General features: G+C 39.8%; 1 protein-coding gene across 5 annotated transcripts in view; it reads right to left on the reverse strand.

The window, feature by feature from the left end:
• The window catches only part of lin54 (lin-54 DREAM MuvB core complex component), a 113,696-nt gene that overhangs the window by 90,671 nt on the left and 6,402 nt on the right, over positions 1–16,623 (reverse strand). Inside the window, exon 2 of one of the 5 annotated variants that reach the window (XM_069925451.1) lies at positions 3,339–3,498. The exons of the other annotated variants lie outside the window; for them this stretch is intronic. The gene's annotated coding sequence lies outside the window, so the exon portion shown is untranslated. The remainder of the gene's footprint in view (positions 1–3,338; positions 3,499–16,623) is intronic. 5 annotated transcript variants of the gene reach the window in all.

Below are 16,623 nucleotides of genomic sequence, written 5' to 3' on the forward strand. Positions count from 1 at the left end.
GTTAAATTTCTTCATTATCAAGTGAGGGAAAGAGTTTTGGAATTAGCAGCCAAACAAGCTAAAGAAAAGCGCCACTGGAATATGGAGGAAATAAAATTTTCTTTTATCTCAACACAAGCTTTAAGTTATTGAAGAGAAGGAAAAGTTTTAATCTGGTTAAAAATATATCGTGCAAGAAGGGATACACTTTTATTCTGCGTCACACTGCAACTCTGAAAGTCTTTGTTCAAGGAGGGCCAAGAAATTTTTTTATATACATCAAGAGCTGACTCAAAGAGTGGACACATGAAGGTGGAAAATGATATTTTTGCAGTAAAAAAAATCTGGAAGTGATCTGTAGAGGCGAATTGAATATACTTGGAGGAGCCGGAGGCATGCACACTGGTTTCTGCCAAACCATGGATGTTATAGTAGCAACCTGAAAAATGGAGGGTGGTAGCATTGGCAGGGGATTTTATGACAATGCTCAAGAGGGCTTTCTTTTCTTCTTTTTCTTTTCTTTCTTTCAAATATACAACCAAGTATCTTCTTCTTTACTGGATTTAATGTTATGTGGTACTGAAGGGATTGGTGAATATGCAAGAATTTTTAAATTTTTCAAATGAGTAAAGGATTAAAATTTATGAATTTTAATGTAAACAGGCTTCAAAATCCTATAAAGAGAAAGAGAGTACTGATATATATTTAAAAATTGAAAGTAGATATTGCTTTTTTTGCAAGAACCACATTTAATTGAAAAGGAACACCAAAAATTAAAAAGGGGTTGGGTTGGAACAGTAGTGGCGTCGTATTTTAATACAAAAAGCTGGAGGAGTAGCAATTTTAAATAAAATATTTCCAATTAAAATAATAATAGTTTTGGACACATTTGGCTGGTTTGTTTAATAAATTGTCAGATTTTTTTTTCGGAATAATGGACATTAATGAATGTTTATGCTCCAAATGTGGATGATGGTAAATTTATACAAGAAACTTTTCTAAATATGGAAGAAGCTAATGAAAATATTTTAATAGGTGGAGATTTTAATATTTGTTTAGACCCCTTATTGGATAGATCTACAAAGAGTGTGTTAAAATCTAAGGCAGCAAAAATAATTGTCATTAATGCAAGACTTGAACTTTGTTGATATTTGGAGAAGGATATATCCTGGAGTAAGGGATTATTAGGTTTATTCTAATAGGCATGTTTTACTATCAGCAAGATTGCAGATTCAATATAAAGCAAGGCTTATATCAGATCATTCCTTCAACTCACCATGTCTTGCAGCAAATATTACCAGGTGGAAACTCCAAAGAATACTGCCAATGGTCAATAATCACCAAGTTAAACCAACACAAGTGCATCTATATAGCATCTTTCACTACCACAGGATGCGCTAAAGCACTTAAGTTACTGATTTTTTTTGGTTATAGGCGTTAGGAAAACACAAGGATGATATCCTCCTATTCTGCTGGAACTTGTGAAACAAGTTCTTATACTAAGCTGAAACAACTATGCCACAAGAACTAACAAGACAAATATGGGCATCATTTATAAGGGAAAAATATTGGTTTCCCATTGGCTTCTTCAGATGCAGTGTCCATACTGGACAGGTAACACTGGCAATTGATCAGCAGATTCGTATGTCCAGCATTTTTAGTTTTACAAACATAAATTCTAATTTGTAGAATCTGCTTGTAAAAACCATCCATTATCTGCAATCCATGGCTTCATGTGACCCTGATTGGGAGGCTAAACAGGTGCTACACCTTGCAAAGGGTGACCTCTAGGGTATCGGATGGAAGGAGCACCTTACATCTCCTTTTCCTGATCAGTTGCGCAGCACTGATACCACTTGGGATTAACTATTAATAATACAATTTCTTATGGAAATGTTCTCATTGAGGTTTACTAGAGGTTGCTTAAATAAAATAACCAAAACTTCATAGATCAGCTATTGTTTTCAAGTTAACAAGGGCCCTTCCAATCTCTTGGAGAGAGAGTGATAGAAGGTGGAAGAAAGCAGTTTCAGTGTGGACGAGAACATGACAATTGAAATATAGGCAGGTTAAGAAAATGTCAATTTAGATCCAGTGTTTATGACAAGGTAGATGACCATCTGAAAGCAACATCAACGGTCCTCTAGTACTTTGCCCAATGGCTTCCTTTCATATTTCCCCAAACAAAGAATATCAGCACTGAGTTTAACATTGCAGATAAACACAGTTAAATCCATTCTTGAACTTACCCAAAGTTTCAGTCCTTTTTGGTATGGATCAAATAATCGCAAATCAGAAGCAATTCCTGAGGAAAATATTCTGTTGTACTAACCAAATTTACCCAAGTCAATAAAGGCCATTAATGACTTGCTCTCCAGCTGTTTATTTATCCTAATTGAGGGAAGCTTTCTTTCAACACCTTCATTTTTTTTAATTAAAGCAACTAATCAGGATTCTAGAAACACAAGAAGTTAAATAGATCCCCAAAAAAAAAGAGTGCATTGACTTCTGTAAGTCAATTTTGGAACTTTTGCATTAAGAAACTGAAACATGGAAATTAATTTGGTTTTCCATTTATATACAAATTCTTCTGCTGTCCTTTCCCCTATTGAGTGTAGCCCAATTTATGCTAAAGAAGGGTGCTCCCCCCTTCCCTCAGTGAGGTGATAAATCACACCTGGGAAGTCCAAAATAATTTTTTGAAATCTGGTAATTTTGTCCCTCTAATTTATATTCCCATGTTATTTTTCCATGGAGACTCTCACCACCTTCCCATTCCACAAAAAAGTTTCTGACAAGGTCATTGAGTATTTTGAAGAAGCACTGGGGCAATGGAATGGATAGCATTTTAAAAAGATATTGCAGTCTTCACCTTCATTCAGTAACATTATGGGCAGAGCTTTCCATCTAGCCAAGTCCTCCTCTATCTTCTGGAGCAAAGTGAGATAATTTAACTTGTGCAGTTCAACTCTGATTGTCCAAAATTGGACTTGACGAAATCTCCGTTATCCAAAACTTTTTCGGAGTTGAACTGACAGGGGACGTTGGGCTTCCCACGCCGACAGCAGCAGACCTCAGGCTCCCTGCATGAACGGGGCCTTGGTGGGTAGATGTCGGTGTTCAGCAGTGGCCAGCATTTTTTTGGTGAGATTTAAAAAGCCTTACCTTATTGTTTGTTGTTGTTTAAACACTGTTATAAGTGATTTACTGTTGCTACTGGGCTGTTTTTTTAAAAAATGACCAGTTTGCCAAAAAAGTTTATCACAAATGGGCCCAGTCCCGACCATTTTGGATAATCAAAGTTGTACTGTATATATTGCTTAAATCTTTTTCTACTCTTACCCCTAAATATTTGATACCTTCTTGTTGCCACTTTAATTGGCTTCCTTGTTGATAAAGTTTGTAATTCCTTTTAGTCAAAGGCCATAATTTCACTTTTGTCCAAATTTATTTTAAATCCTGAGACCTTCCCAAATTCTTCCAATGTGGTCCTTCGTCTGGCCAACAACCCCTCAGGATCTGTCAAATATATTAACACATCATCAGTAAGTAAATCGATTTTGTGTTCCACCTGGCCCACCTTATGTCTGGACCCTGTCGAATGGTTTCCGCCAGTGGTTCAATGGCTAATGTAAACAGAGCTGGCGACAAAGGTCAGCCCTGTCTACTAGATCTACTCAGTGGGAACACTGGAGATATTTGTCCATTTGTGATAATTTGTGGCGTTTATGATAGAATGTTCTCACCTAATTTATAAATGTTTATTCCAATCCATTTTTTTTTTTTTTTTTTTTAAACAGTACCTTAAACAGGAAGTCCCATTCCAATCTATCAAAGGCCTTTTCTGCATCCAGAGATAGTCACCCTTGGGTGAAATTAATATCCAAAAAGACAAATAACCCCTAATTAAAATATATATACCAAATATGGCAAAAAATATAAAATGCATTGGATTAAAGGTGGGGCTTCCTCCTAATTTAATACCCATGATGCTGGACAACAAGATTCTGGACACCTGTTCCAAAAAGGGATAAGGTTTATCAAGGGCTGTTATGATCAAGGGCAACTAATGTAATTCGAGAAACTGTGAATTAAATTTGGGTTAATTTTGCTTCCTACAATTGAGATCTTTCTTCAAAGACAAATTAGGAAAAACAATGACTGTCAGAGTGTAGATGTCATGGAGATTCTAATTCGACAGGGGAATGCATTTAAATTTATTGCTAGAATATATTTCATACTCCAAAATGAGGGCCTGAAACCTGGATTACATCAGTCAAAGGAGAGATAGAAGTCAGGACTCGGGTACAAAGATTAATTAAAATTGGTGGGATGACTTGTGTCTAAACAGCATGACAGGGATTATCAATGCTAGATGCAAGCGGGTGCAGTCCAATTTCCTGCATCAGTTGTACCTCATATCGCAAGAAATACATTAAAGTCAGAAACTGTGAATATGTGTTTCAAATGCAGTGTAAAATTTGGAACTTTTAGCCACCTCACCTGGCTATCCGTCTGGGTAGACTTGGAGGACATCTTTAAAAAAAAATTACAAAAGTGGAGTTGCCATAAGACCCAGAATTGTTCCTTCTGGGAGATATTAGTGAAGTACAGTTTAGATTATCCAAACACCAAATTCAATTTGTGAAGATCGTTTTATTGTTAGCCAGGAAGTGTATAGTGGTTGCATGGAAGTCAACTGAGTATTACATGGTGGAATACAAAAATGCAAAGTTGCATTCCCCTGGAGAAGATTACTTATAACTACTATGACACACTCATTGAAGTACATCAACCATACATGAGACATATAGGTGTGCAGATATGATCTATACCCCCTTTAAGAAAAATAAATTAAGATACAAGCTATCCTGACAGATAAATAAAGAGACTATTAAGGTTGTGGTGCAGACGACATTTTAATTTTTAGTTTTTAATTTCAATTTTTAGTTTTTTTTAAACTTTGCCTTTTATAGTTTATTTAATAGCTGGGGAAGAGGTGGGGGGGGGGAGTACTTCATTTTTATTATTTATATATATATATATATATTATATCTTTTCTTTGGCTTGGCTTCGCGGACGAAGATTTATGGAGGGGGTAAAAAGTCCACGTCAGCTGCAGACTCGTTTGTGGCTGACAAGTCCGATGCGGGACAGGCAGACACGATTGCAGCGGTTGCAGGGGAAAATTGGTTGGTTGGGGATGGGTGTTGGGTTTTTCCTCCTTTGCCTTTTGTCAGTGAGGTAGGCTCTGCGGTCTTCTTCAAAGGTATCGGATGTCCCCCAAAGTTCCTCAACATGATTATCCAACTGCACGAAAACCAACAAGGTCGGGTCAGATACAGCAATGAGCTCTCTGAACCCTTCTCCATTAACAATGGCGTGAAGCAAGGCTGTGTTCTCGCACCAACCCTCTTTTCAATCTTCTTCAGCATGATGCTGAACCAAGCCATGAAAGACCCCAACAATGAAGACGCTGTTTACATCCGGTACCGCACGGATGGCAGTCTCTTCAATCTGAGGCGCCTGCAAGCTCACACCAAGACACAAGAGAAACTTGTCCGTGAACTACTCTTTGCAGACGATGCCGCTTTAGTTGCCCATTCAGAGCCAGCTCTTCAGCGCTTGACGTCCTGCTTTGCGGAAACTGCCAAAATGTTTGGCCTGGAAGTCAGCCTGAAGAAAACTGAGGTCCTCCATCAGCCAGCTCCCCACCATGATTACCAGCCCCCCCACATCTCCATCGGGCACACAAAACTCAAAACGGTCAACCAGTTTACCTATCTCGGCTGCACCATTTCATCAGATGCAAGGATCGACAATGAGATAGACAACAGACTCGCCAAGGCAAATAGTATTATATATATTATATATATATTATATTATATATATTATATATATATTATATTATATATATATATAATATATATATTATATTATATATATATTATATATATATATTATATATATATTTTATATTATATATATATATTTTTTTTTTGTTGCATGAGTCTTTTAAAATAACCATACAACCATAACCATATAACCACTTACAGCACAGAACAGGCCAGTTTGGCCCTACTAGTCCATGCCGTAACAAATCCCCACCCTCCTGGTCCCACTGACCAGCACCCGGTCCATACCCCTCCAGTCCTCTCCTCTCCATGTAACGATCCAGTCTATCCTTAAATGTAAAATTTAATAATATATTTTTTTTAATGAAACATGTATAGTAACAGTTGGAATTAATGTCATCTCAATAAGAGTCAGATAATTTTCTGGTTGAATGAAATTCAAGGTCACATATTGTATAGAGTTTGGATAGTTTCAAAGGGTATATGACTTTTCTCATAAAGCACAATTGCCAAGCAATATCGCATTAGATCAAAACAAAATGCACAACGTGGAACACAAAAATCTTAGAATGCAAGTCTGCAAATACAAAGCATTTTTATTTATATCCAATTTATATTGGATATTAAGGTACTGACTTATAAACACAATTCACCATGCAGGAATAATGGAAGGACAACAATGGAAACTTGGTTCAAAATGGGAACTAATTAATGTTCAGTTACAAAGAGTGTAGAAAAGATATGAAAAGAACAAGAGAAAGTGGGGTGGAAGTATAAAATATTTTGATCTTAAAATGTCAGAAGAGTAGAGAATAAAAAATAATATAATCACATTAGACCTACAAACAGTAGAAGGTAAATCTGCAAAAAGAATTACAGAATTCAGAAGACTAAAGAAGACACAAGGTTGCTTTGACAAACAAGGTGAAGGAAAATTCTAAGGGCTTCTATAGGCACGTTAAGAGCAAAAGGATAGTCAGAAACAAAATTGGTCTTCCTGATGATGAGAGTGGTCAGCTACGTATGGAGTCAGAAGAGATGGGAGAAATCTTGAATGGGTTTTTTACATCTGTATTTATTCAGGAAACTGGCACAGAGTCAAGGGAAGTGAAGCAAACAAGCAGTGAGGTCATGTATACAGATTAAAGAGGAAGTACTTGCTGTCATAAAGCAAATAAAGGTGGATAAATCCCCAAGGGCCTGACAAGTTATTCCCTCAGACATTGAGAGGCTGTGCAGAAATTGCAGGGGCCCTGGCAGATGTATTTAAAATGTTCATCCACATATTTGTTCCGTTGTTTAAAAAAGGATCCAAAAATAACCCAGGAAATTATAGGCCGGTGAGCCTGACAATAGAAGTAGGTTTTGGAAGGAATTCTAAGAGATTGGATATACAAGTATACGGATAGCTAGGGACCAAGGATAGTCCACATGGCTTATGCTAGGTTGTGTTTAACCAATCTTAGAGATTTTTGAGGAGGTTACCAAGAAAGTTGACAGTGGATGTTGTCTACATGGACTTTAGCAAGGCCTTTGACAAGATTCCACATGGAAGGTTAATCAGGAAGGTTCACTCTATATTCATGGTGAGGTAGTAAAGTGGATATGACATTGGCTTTATGGGAGAACCCAGAGAGTGGTAGTGCATGATTACTTCTCAGACTGGAGGCTTGTGACTAGTAGTGTGACTCAGGGATCCGTACTGGGACCATTACTGTCATCTATATCAATGATCTGGATGATAATGTGGGAAATTGGATCAGCAAGTTTGAAGATGACACTAAGATTGGAGGAGCTATGCACAGCGTGGAAGGCTTTCAAGGCTTGCAGAGGGATCTGGACCAGCTGGAAAAATGGGACAGAAAATGGCAGATGGAATTGAATGCAGACAAGTGCAAGGTGTTGCATTTTGGAAGGACAAACCAAGATAGGACTTACACGGTAAACAGGAGAGCAATGAAGAGTGCAGTAGAACACTTCCCTGAAAGTTTTACAGGAAGATAGGATCATAAAGAGAGCTTTTGACATGTTGGCCTTCATAAATCAAAGTACTGAGTGTATGAGTTGGAATATTATAGCAAGATTGTACAAGACATTGGTGTGGCCAAATTTGGAGTATTCTGCACAGTTTTAGTCATCTAGCTTCAGAAAGGATATCAATAAGATTTAAAGAGTGCAGACAAGATGCTGCATAAATTCGGTGGGTGAACCGTCTGTGAGATAATACACAGGTAAGAGTTTTTATCCTCCGGTTTAAATTAGTAATAGATAAAGAGGATGCAACAATTTAAAACAACAGTTAAATTGCAACGTCTACTAATTTCACGGGGCAATGACCAGCATAAAATGGAACAAGAGACCTTCAGGAGAAAGAAGTATCACAAAGCAAAAAAATATATTTGAGAAGATGTTCAGAAATGGTCCCACAAGAGGGAAATATAGGTCAACCAAAGCCAGGTATGTGACAAAATCATGAATAAGATGAACAAAAGAATGCACAAATGACATCTTGAGTTGGGAAATGTAGCAAGGAAAATAAGCCTGGGAACAAAAGGGCAAATCAAATTATGCAGAGACTGGTAAAAGATTAAAATGAGGTAAAGAAGCTAATAGATGATTTGAGGGCGAAAGCAGTGCTCGTGGTTACCAAAGACAATGATGCTGACAAAATTCTGGGAGCAGTCGAGACAGTAGAAGTCAGGGATGAAGTTAAAAACTGAGTCAGGGTTTGCAGAAGCCACCCATAGATCAATTAGATAAAACATCTGGTCCTATGGCTTACATTCCAGATTGCTTAGAAAAGTGGAGATGAAGATGTTTGACAGTTTGCCATAAACTTTTATCCCTCCTCTTCCCTTCTTAGGCAGTCCTTCAGGATCAAGAAGGGCCTTGCCAGAAATCTGGATGAAGCTGATGGGGCCAAATGGAACAGCAAACTCTGCCAATTGGATGGACAGGTGGCAAGTTGCAAGATTGTTTACTCCTTCCATTTTTTTTTTTAACATTGGGGTGAGTGTGCTTTCAACACATGGATTGGAGGCCCTCGATGACATCGAAATGCTTCTCTTTAACTCAATTCAAGAACAGTATTCATGACTGATCAGTAGTGACATTATATTCCCATCATCCCAACAAGATAACTGCAAAAATATCCACATATTTTTCTTTTGTCCGAACTGGGAACATCTTCCTATGACACAGCTCAGAATAGAATATGTCTGGACAGCTTGGTGTCAGGCATCCAAATCCAACCTGCCTCAGGGAACTGATCAAATATAATTTGGTCCTCAAAGCTGAGAAAGTTGGATTGAGAGAAGATGCTGATATCAGTTCATTTGAACCTTCCAGAGGATCAGTAGGATTTTGCAGAAGCAGAATTAGCAGCAACTTTCCAGGGATGAGACGCTTCCACAAGTTGCCCGTGCCACAGAAGTCAGGAATCACTGCTTCCCTGTAAACCACAAGAAACGATATCTTGATCTTCTCACACATTTCTTAAAATCGAAACAAAAATTATTGTGCTGAATCACCAACGGTGATCGCCAATTTCATCATTTAGATCAATCCCCTCTGGCATCAGATTTCTGAAAAGATATTGAACCACATCCATGACCTCACTTTCTTTTATTTTTGCACTAATTTATTTAAATGCAATTTTTATAGAAATATCTGCACTGTAACGCTGCCACAAAACAACAAATTTCATGACATGGTCGCAATGATAAATCTGAATTCTTGACATAGAAGTGGCAGCCAAGATGCAAGAAGTTATTCAGGTTTTCCAGGGTTTCATCATGAACCTTTAATGTCAAAGGGTCATGTTTTACAGTTGTGGCAGACTGAAAGAAGAGGTTGTCTTGCAAACTAATAAGGTCAGCTTCTTGTAAACTTTACTGATCAGGTCAAGGATCACATGTCAAACTGTGAACATTAGCAAATACTAGCTCATCACCTGCCTACTTCAGCTCAATTACCAAGGCTTATTGCCTCCTGTGGGAAGTTGATTGGAGGCAAGATGCAGTGCAAATATTGGAAGAACAGTGGAAATGACATATCACTGCTCAATACCTTCAGATTGGTTCTGCTGCAAACGTACTGGTTAAAATATTGCTTCCATAGCATTAAGAATCAGAGTCAACAGAGAGACCAATTTCTGCAAGGTGTCCAATATGCGAAAGCTGGCATTTCTTGGTTCATGGAGTCAAAAGTTTTAAATGAGGTCAAAAATAAAAATGGGCCACATGAAGTGATTAATGCACTGCTCCTTGAATTATTGTATGGCAAAGATAGCACCAACAATGCTTCAAGATGGACAAAATCTAAACTGAGATTCAGGAAGCAGCTCTTCAGGTACTGGTGGGCAGTAGACGAGAACGTTCCTGGAGAAAACTTTCCTTGTAGCAGACAACAAAGAAATCCCTCTACAATTTCTGTCTTATCCAAAGATGGTCCCAATTATACAATCTGAAGTCATCTGGCATATTCACTTCTTCCAAGATGTGAACCACAAAGTTGTGAATTTGACCGCTATACTTCACTGCCAACATTTAACCGTCAGCATGGATGCCTACGGTCATTTTAAAAAAAATACTGCATTAGACCTTCATCTGAATCAGGAATAGCTGCAGATCTGGACTTAAAAGACTGATGCAGGATAGTCACATTAAGGATAAAGGATAAAGTCACTGTTGAGGTCCAAAATATAGGTGCCGTCAGCCCCTTGGTCCTCACGTCTCCCTTTGAATTTAGTTCTCTTTGGGATGGAGTCTTGAATCCTTGGACTATGTGGCTTTAAAGTGCAGAAAAATACAGTGACAGCAGGTTGTTGGGCCTCTTGCATTCTTAATAACCACCAGAGTGGTTTCCTGCTTGACATCAGTTTTTTAGGCACCTGCAGAACAATTTATTTTCCCTTGAGACAATAGAACCTCTAATAGTTTCCACTTGTTTAACAATTCCTGGTCATGCTCATCAAACCAGTGCCATTTCTTTCCCTTACATATTAAGTAATTGATTGGAAAGTGTCAAATCCTATAACCATGGTAAAAAGATAGAACCCCAAGAGTTTGACAAATTTTAGAAACAGCAAATCAGGAAAAAATATTCAGAAATACTTGGAGGAATCACAGTTAATTATGGAAACCCTGCATGGATTTGGAAAAGCAAGTTTTGACCAACAACTGAATTGATTGATCAAGAAGCAAAATCCTATTCAAGGATGGTTAACCAATTAAGGTGCATGGTAATCAAGGTCAATACACAGACAGGGATAGAAAGCTAGCCATCAGACAAAAAAAAGTGAATAATCCTATCCTTCTTATGTCCTTAGGCTATGATTCATGAGATGACACAGAAGTGACCCAGTACTACTTATTCACAATCTAAAGTTTGCTTGGGGGTGTTGGGGGGGTGGGGGGGTGTGAAGGGTCAAAATTCACATCTCCAAAATAATGCAGGATTGCAGGTATAGAGGACATAAAGAGTTAAGGGGACATTGACAAGCTGGGCAAGTAAGTAGAATATGGCAGGAGGAAAATAATGGGGAAAAATGTGAGATCATCTACTCTGGTGCACATAACAAAAAAGTACAATATTTAAACAATAGTACAGGATAGAGTGATTCTGATGTTTAATGGGAATTGTGTCTGCTTATACACAGGTTCAAGGTCAATATGCAAATGCACAGATCATGTGGAAGGTAAATGGCATGTTCGGAAGGCTTGATGCAAGGAAGTCATGTTGCAATTGAATAGGGCCTTGGAGAGACTTACCTGCACTAAGTATAAGCAGTTTTGTCAATCCACCAAAGAAAGAATGCATTTGCCTTAGAAAATAGTGAAGATTTATAAATAAAGAATTACAAAAAAAAGTGAAGATCTACTGCACAGATTCTTAGAACAACAAATTTGCCATTCAAAGTGAGAACAAGTGGACCAAAACTGCATTCCCAAGAGTTCAGGACAATGAGGAGATCTCGGAAATTTACAAAATCCTAAAAGCAGCTTGATAAGCTAGTTGCAGGATGAATGCTTTCACTGATCAAGAAATTCACCATGATTTGAGGCAAAGTATCAGAATAGGTGGAAGGCCGTTCAAGCCTGTGAGGTTTCTTCACTCAGATGATGGTAAATCCTTTGAATTCTCGATCCCAGAAGTCCATGAAGGGTCGGTCATAGATTTCATTTAAAACAGATCAACAGATTTCTGGATATAGGGAGACAACGTAGAGGTTGATTGTGCTAGGAATGGCACTAAAGGAAAAGATGTGCATAGAGGAAATGTGGCTTCCCTGCCTGTCTGGAATGTGTGCATTGTAGGTGATCAAATGTCCTTCGTGTCTGGAACTTATTCAGAAGTGACATCCATTGTCAGTCAACATTGGACTCCGGTCACGAATTAGAGCACAAATTGTTGTTGGATAATTCAAATCACTCAGCATCATTATTGGCAAGACACACAGATTAGCACTGGTTTTAGCACCAGCACAGAGCACATTTCGCTCTCTCTGCCTCATGGTCCAAGCCCCAGACACCACACCATGCCAGATCGTGATTGTGGACGTCGTTTGGAAGGGTGGCAGATAAATTGTGCACTGCACTTAAGCTGAGCCGTAGTATTGCTACAGTCCAATACTTGCAGTAGAGCCGCCACTCTCAATGAGCAGGGGTCCGGGAACGTGTATACACCCCTGCGTACAGTGTGCACAAGAGCCACCTCCCAATGATTAGGGGTCCGAGCCCAAAATCCAGCAGTAATAGATAGTTACTTAAACAAAAGATGCTTTTAATTATCTTTAAACATGAAAACAGGATCAAACTTTAACTTATTACTATTAACTTAACTCCCTTCTAATTCTAAGCACACATGCATGTAATGTGTGCACATGTTGACAAAAATTATTTGATTCACAGTCCAATCTCACTTCTCATTCCTCCAAGTGGAATGGTTGCAGGCAATTCTTATACTGTGCACAGAATTTAACATTAATAAAGTTCACCAGGGTTTTGTGCTTGAAAAGTAAATGGTTACTGCTCAGAAAGGTTCTTGACAGTTTTCAGAGAGAAATTTGTTGCTTGTGGGACACCCACAACTGATTCCTTTTAGATCTGCCAGTTTAGTGCCTTGCCGAAGGAACTTGCCCCATCAGGTTTCCGGATGATAACCTCTTTCTTTCAGGTCACCAGAGAATTCCTTTTTGTTTCTCTGATTTCAAGTGAAACATTAGGCAACCAGTCCTCTCCTCTTGCATGGACTAGGCTGAACTAAATACTCACAACCCATCTTCAAAATGGGGTTTTTCCACAAGCTTGCCAGCTTGTCCTGTTCAATCCCAGCTGTTGCTGCTGACTGTAAAACTACAGAACGGAATCCTCTTTCTCTCTCTCCCCACCCCCCCCCAGAAAAAAGCCCATTTTACTCTGTCTGCTTGCAAAACCACACGATCCTCTTAGAACAGCAACCTCCACTCAGACAGATGGCAGCTTGAAACCTAATTCTCGGAGTTCTTTCACCTGTTGCTTTTCAAAACAACAATCCATTAGCAAAGTCCCTTGGGCACGTCCCAAAGCTTTTGCAAAGGTATTCGAAGCCAGCCTGTCTAGCTTGAGCAGAGCTTCAGTATTTTAAGAGATCGGATTTGAAGTGTTTGTATGTGACCTACACTAAAAAAAACCTGCCACACTTTATCTCCCAAAATCATATCTATATACAAAATGCAACATATTCTGTCACAATACCCTGCATACAGTGTGTACTAGAGCCGCCTCCCAACAATCAGGGGTCCGGGAGGGTGTATTGATCCCCTGTTTATAGTGTATGAATGTCTACATCACCTGTGTGAATTAGTAATTGTGTACTGTTTAATGTTTTCCCCATGGTCTTTTATAAATTGTGCACGTGTTTTATTCCCATTATGAATTTCCCACTCTCTTCTATAAATTGCCCTGTTCAAGTTACGTGTGATTGCAAACCCTTGTGTCCAGACTCATCTCTCTCTGAACCCACCGAACAGGATACTCTTTCTCAACAACAACTTGCACTGCAAACAGGGTTCAAAGAGTTACAAATGGGCACACATCGAGTTTTAACCATGTGAGAGTGGGAGACTGTTTTAACCATGCAAGAGATATTGATAACTGTGTGCGTGGGTGTCCTGTTGGGTGATGGTTTATTGTGTACGTGCTTACCAATGGGGGCAGCAGGAGGCGACCCACAAGTAGCAAAGGGACCCTGGGGTCGGAGTTTAAAATTCCCGGGTGGACCAATGACCATCAGGGATTTAACTATTTGGAAGCATGGCTGGCAAGACATGCCATGCAAATCAAATGGGATAACAGGTTGGACCCCCACAGGGAGAAGACAGGGCACCATGTGGTCTCGCACCTGGAGTTATTGGGATTTCCTGGGAGAGTCATGGGGCAGCCCAATGATACTGATATCCCTACTCAGGCGCCAGTGGAATATCACGTCTGAGCTAAGTTGTCAAGGCACCCAGAAAGATAGAATCGCTGCAAGATGGGAATGGCAAGAGGCAGGGCAAACTGCCCAAGGGCAAGCAACCTGGAAAAATAGGAGAGAGAATCCCTGCAACATTTAATGTCGGGAACTTCAAGAGGCACTGCAGGTGGCCCAGGGGCAAGTGAGCAATTTAGACTTTAAAATCATGGAGGCAGTTTCCATGCTGATCGAAACACAGCAACTGCAAGCCCTCTGGTCTGGCTCACAGCAACTCAGGAAAAGTCCAAGCCATTGTCCAGCAGGAGGAGGGGATCGACAGGTGGTTGGGGGAATAGGTGTGCATGGATGGATGATCTTAACCCTGAGGAAACCAAGTCCCACAACACACTTCCTCTTACCTGTGTGCCCAAGCCTTGATCAGCCCAACCAGTGACCACGCTGTCCAGGACTACGAGGGCACCCCACCAACTCTCTAAAATGGGGGTGGGGGTGGGGGGGGAAAAAGAACCTCAGGTGGTCAGTGTGAGATAATGGACCCCAGGGCTACTCTGATAAGAGGCTAACCGGGTAATGGAATTAACACCACCAGCAGCCAGGCGAACACTTAGCCATGCTGCTGCTTCAGTTGGGAGACAAGGGGGCTCCCAATTCCCTTCTCTCTACTTGAGAACCAAGCGCCCTGGGCAGTCTGTCAGACCAGCAGACAATTGGGTCGATAATGGCACCATCGTGGGAACACCTGGTGACTGCGGTCCGGGCCAAGTTTACTGCTATCCTAGTATAGGGCTGACACAGCCAGCTGCAGTGGCACACCGCTGACATGGCAATGCATATTGTTAAGGAGTGGGCACTAATCGTGGGTATTTACTGAGCACCACCTTGGTTGTTCCTATCCCTGACTATCAGGGATAGTCAGCTTTGCTTTATGTGTATTAGGTTGTGTTTAACTGATCTAATAAGTTTTTTGAGTTGGTTACCAGGAAAGTTGATGGAGGAAAGGCTGCAGATGGTGTCCACGTGGACTTTAGCAAGGACTTTGACAAGGTCCCATATGGGAGGTTAGTCAGGAAGATTCAGACACTAGGTACTCATGGTGAAGTAGTGAAATGGAATCAACAATGGCTGAATGGGAGAAGCTAGAGAGTAGTGGTAGATGATTGCTTCTCAGACTGGAGGTCTGCTGACTAGTGGTGTGCCTCAAGGATCAGTGTTGGGCCCAATGTGGTTTGTTATCTGTATCTATGATTTAGATGATAATGTGCTTAATTGCATTTTGAAGATGACACTAATATTGGAAGTGTTGTGGACAGTAAAGAAGGTTTTCAAGGTGCCAGAGGATTTGGGCCAGCTGGGAAAATGAGCTGAAAAATGGCAGATGCTATTTAATGCATACAAGTGTGAGGTGTTGCATTTTGGAAGGACAAACCAAGAAAGAATATACATGGTAAATGGTAAGGCACTAAGGAGTGTGGTAGAACAGAGGGATCTGGGAATACAGATACATAATTCCCTGAAAGTGGTGTCTCAGGTGGATAGGGTTGTAAAGAGTGCTTTTGGCACAATGGCCTTCATAAATCAAAGTAATGAATTGAAATGTTAGGAGAAAGTTGTTTCAGACATTGGTGAGGCCAAATTTGGAATATTGTCTGTAGTTTTGCTCACCTAACAACAGGAAAGACATCAATAAGATAGAAAGAATGCAGAGATTTACTAGGATGTTGCCAGGACAAGAGGAATAAGTACAGGAAAAAGTTAGAGGTTAGGACTTTATTCCCTGGAGTGTAGAAGAATAAGAAGAGATTTGATAGAGGTATTTAAAATTATGGGGGAGATAGACAAAGCTTTTTTCCACTGAGGGTAGATGAGATGCAAATCAGAAGACATGGGTTAAGGGTGAAAGGGGAAAAATTTGGGGGGGGGGGGCGAGGGGGAACTTCTTCACACAGAGTGGTGAGTGTGGAACGAGCTGCCAGCTGAAGTGGTGAATGCAGGCTCAATTTTAACATTTAAGAAGAATTTGGACAGGTATATAGACGGAAAAGGTATGGAGGGATATGGACTGGGTGCAGGTCAGTGGGACTAAGCAAAAAAATGGTTTGGCACAGACTAGAAGGGCCAAAGGAACTTATTTCTGTGCTGTAATGTTCTATAGTTCTAAATGATAGTGTTGGTCCCATGGAAAGCAAATTCAGAGAATTAAAAAAAACAGGAGATGGCATATGAATTAAAGTCTTTTTTTTTTAAATTGAGCTCCATAACAGAGCATATCAAATATGTAATTATGAATTAGTATGTGGGGAGGGGGAAATTTATTATCACCAAGAAAGTGGTA

The sequence above is a fragment of the Narcine bancroftii genome, chromosome 3 (assembly GCF_036971445.1).
Source record: "Narcine bancroftii isolate sNarBan1 chromosome 3, sNarBan1.hap1, whole genome shotgun sequence".
NCBI classification, from domain to species: Eukaryota; Metazoa; Chordata; class Chondrichthyes; order Torpediniformes; family Narcinidae; genus Narcine; species Narcine bancroftii.